Here is a 4,605-nt window from a genome sequence, read left to right as displayed (position 1 = left end):
GAGAGCTCATTTGTAAGATTTGATACGTAAATGAGAGTTTGACTATACTTTGAATGCTTTGACTTTTCCTCTCAATATTCATAATATTGTTCTTGATGTTCTTACAAGATAAATCCAGATCTGCCATTGTTGTGAAGTTTATTGAAGATTGATCAGTGAAATACAGGGACAAACATGAGTCCTCCATGGGACAAGACACCCTTTGTCTTGTGTCTCATAAGAGCAATGAAAATTGGCTATGGCATCAGAAATTCTCACATCTCAATTTTGATGCACTACAAAAACTAGCCACACAGAAGTTGGTCAAGGGAATTCTGGATCTCAAATTTGAAAAAGATCATCTTTGCTCAGCCTGTGAGATGGGAAAGCTAAAACGGGCCTCCCATAAAACTAAGTCAGAAACCTCCTGCACCAAGCCCTTGGACATGGTACATATAGACCTCTGTGGGCCTATATCAACTCAAAGTCTCTCTGGAAAGAAGTATATGTTAGTACTGGTCGATGAATACTCCAGATACACTTGGGTTGAATTTGTAAATAAGAAATCAGATGTTCCAGACCTACTAATTGGAGTGATGAAAAGGCTTCAAGTCCTTCTACAACAAAAACTAGTAAAAGTTAGAAGCGACAATGGAACTGAATTTAAAAATGCCAAAATCGATGACTACCTCTTCAGTAAAGGCATTACACAAAACTTCTCATCAGCAAGAACTCCACAACAAAATGGAGTGGTAGAGCGAAGGAACCGAACCCTACTGGAAGCAGCAAGGACCATGCTTGCTTCATCGGAGTTACCCATCACATTCTGGCCTGAAGCTATTTCCACTGCGTGCTTCACCCAGAATCGATCAATCATTAACAAGAAACACCAGAAGACACCTTATGAGCTCATCAACCAAAGAAGACCAAATGTCAAATATTTTCATGTCTTTGGTTGCAAATGCTTTGCACTCAACGATAGAGAATATCTTGGCAAGTTTGACAAGAAAGCTGATGAAGRAATYTTTCTSGGCTATTCTCAAACCGCCAAAGCCTACAGAGTCTACATCAAAAGGACAAGCATCGTCATTGAAAGCATCAATGTGTCATTTGATGATACCACATCAATGACTTCTGAACACAACAGTTCAAAACTCGGACTTCAAAGAAGAGCATCTGATTCATCACTTGGCAAACCCAATGAATCAGAGTTAGCTCAATTATTTGAAGACATCTTCGATGAAGAAGTAATCTCTGGAAATGTACCAACTGCAAAATCTTTCTCCAGAATCGATGAAGATCATGAAGCCTCCAATGCTAAAGGTACATCTCTTACAGAAACTCATGTTACTTCACCATCTACTTCTTCTATGTCTTCAGATCACAATCAAGATCCAGAGTCTAACTATGAAGATAATCTTGTCGAGGGGGAGCAAGCAGTTCCATCAATCGATGAAGAGCTGCATCTTGTTGCTTCAGAACCCCAATCAAGCACCAAATGGACAAAAGATCACCCACACCACCAAATCATTGGGGATCCAACCTCTGGTGTCAAGATGAGATCTGCCACGGCAAATGAATGTCTTTTCGCCAACTTTCTAAGCATGATAGAACCAAAGAAGATTTCAGAAGCCCTACAAGACCCAAACTGGATAGATGCAATGCAAGAAGAATTACTCCAGTTTGAACGAAACAAAGTATGGTCTCTTATGCCTCTACCCAAAGGGAAGATGGCCATAGGAACCAAATAGGTCTTCCGAAACAAGAAGGATGAAGATGGCATCGTAATAAGGAACAAAGCCAGGCTTGTTGCCAAAGGCTATCGTCAGGAAGAAGGGATTGATTATGATGAGACATTTGCTCCCGTTGCAAGACTTGAAGCCATCAGAATGTTCCTAGCCTACGCCGCTCACAAAGGCTTTAAGGTCTATCAGATGGATGTCAAGTCTGCCTTCCTCAACGGCAAACTTCAAGAAGAAGTCTATGTACAGCAACCTCCTGGGTTCGAAGATCCAAAACATTCAGACTATGTCTATTTTCTGGATAAAGCCCTCTATGGGCTGAAGCAAGCACCCAGGGCCTGGTATGAAACTCTATCTACCTTTCTCATCAACAATAGTTTCGAAAAAGGTAAAATCGATACAACCCTCTTTCTCAAAAAGCACAAAGGTGATATCTTACTTGTTCAAATATATGTGGACGACATCATATTTGGTTCTACAAATGCAAAACATTGCGAAAAATTCTCAGAGTTGATGAAAAGCAAATTTGAGATGAAAATCAAATCCTAACGAATCGCATCTCTTTGCAGTCAAGAGGATCTTTAGATACCTCAAGGGAACTCCATCATTGGGTCTCTGGTATCCAAAGAACTCTGGCTTTGATCTAATAGCCTACACAGATGCAGATTATGCAAGTTGCAAACTTGATAGAAAGAGCACGTCTGGAAGCTGTCAACTCTTGGGGGACAAGCTGGTAAGTTGGATATCCAAAAAAACAAAATTGTGTATCAACATCCACAGTAGAAGAAGAGTATGTTGCTGCTACTAGTTGTTGTTCACAAGTTCTCTAGATGAAGACTCAACTTAAGGACTATGGTTTCTATTATGGCAAAGTCCCTATCCTCTGTGACTCCAAGAGTGCCATAGCAATCTCTACAAACCCAGTACAACATTCCAAGACCAAGCACATCGATGTAAGGTACCATTTTCTGAAAGACAATGTTGAAAAACGTAATATAGAAATGTATTTTGTTCCCACAGAGATTCAACTTGCTAACATTTTCACCAAAGCTCTTGATGAGAAAAGATTTTTATTCCTAGTCAGCAAGATGGGTATGTTGAATCTCACCACTTAGAGGCACTCATTAGCTTGAAACCAGAGATCTTCAATATCTCATGGTTATGCCTATAAGTGATATATAAAATATTAGTCATAAACTTCAAGTATCCTAAACCAGAGCCTCTGGTCATACAGACCAGTGCCTCTGGCCATTTAGAATCACTTCGATTAATATCTGGCAAACAATCTTCATCGCCTTTGGAACCAGAGCCCCTCTGGTTCCATAGACCAGAGACTCTGGACTCCAATTCTTTGAGACCAAATCCTATTTAGTCTCGATCTTGGACTTGGGCATTCATACATTTCATCTTTTTTTCATCACCCTTTGGACCCAGAGCCCCTTTGGTCCAAAGCATATACTTGGTTTTCTTAACTAAGTCTTACCTTCATAACTAGAGCCTCTGGTTCTAAAGACCAGAGCCTCTGGTTTCCAATTCCTTTGAAACCAGCGCTATCAAGTTCCCATTTACGACTTGGCATACACCACACCCTTCTTTCATCAATACCTAGGATCTCTAAGCCAACTAGAGCCTTTGGTTCTAAAGACCAGAGCCTCTAGATTCATACTCTTTGCAACCAGAGCTCCTCTGGACCCACAGAGTTTCCCTATTCTCCCTCCACATGGAATTAACCACTTTTTCATACTTAATTTCATTGCTTTTATAACCAGAGCCTCTGGTTCTAAAGACCAGAGCCTCTGGATTCAAAGTCTTTGGAACCAGAGCTCCTCTGGCCTCAAAGTCTCATCCATCATACTCTTTCACAAACAACCATTTTCACATACTCCTTTTCTTTGCCTTCACAACCAGAGCCTCTGGTTCTAAAGACCAGAGCCTCTAGATTAGTTCTCTTTGGAACCAGAGCTCCTCTGGTCTCAAAGACCCTTTTATACACTTCTCCACTATTACACTTAGCCACCTTTCATACATTTATCATCCTTCCCAACCAGAGCCTCTAGTCCCCTAAATCATCATTTTTATTTGTTTGAGTGGGAGTTTTTGAAAACCTCACCATTACTCATGCATCATTTGAGGGGGAGCAACCATTTTATCTTGAACTTAATTTTTTTTATTTGCATTTTCCATCCAGAGCCTCTGGTTCTATTATCTAGAGCATCTGGCCACCTAAATGCTAAATATGTATTTAACCAGAGCTCATCTGGTTCTACAAAATGGATTGTCAATGCTTATCTAGGGCCTCTGGTTAGTCATCCAAGGCTTATTAATCATACAATCCAACACTTCATCGATGAATTCATTCATCATTGTTCAACCAGAGCTCCTCTGGTTCCTCACCCAATGTGTCATGCTCAACCAGAACACCTCTGGTTCCATGACAAAATATCTTTCATTCATAAAACCCATCTTAATTGCAAAATTCTTTTCAAAGATTATACAAAATTGCAGCTTTTGTGACTAAAAACTATACAACATGGGTTTTTAGAAGACCAAAATTTCGTAATTAATATTAATCTTACAATTAGATGGGATTTTAAATTTATATTGTTTTTGGATACATATTTATCAAGTTATTGTTTGAAATAAATTCTTATTTCAAATAACTCATACGTCATCCTAACACGCGCCTGACACCATATACAGTCTGTTCCCCATACACCCTTTCAACTTTCCCCTTCCCTAACCCCGCCTTGACACGTGTCCTCCAATATTAATAGCATGTACACTCAAGACGGCTCACGATCTTCAAATCAAATCGTTAATTACCAAACCGCCAAAACTTTTCATGATTATTTCATTATAATAATCAAGAAACCGTTTCCCTTCC

This window comes from Cynara cardunculus (assembly GCF_001531365.2).
Source record: "Cynara cardunculus var. scolymus isolate 2C chromosome LG 2, CcrdV1, whole genome shotgun sequence".
NCBI classification, from domain to species: Eukaryota; Viridiplantae; Streptophyta; class Magnoliopsida; order Asterales; family Asteraceae; genus Cynara; species Cynara cardunculus.
Note: the sequence above shows the minus strand (reverse complement) of the source record.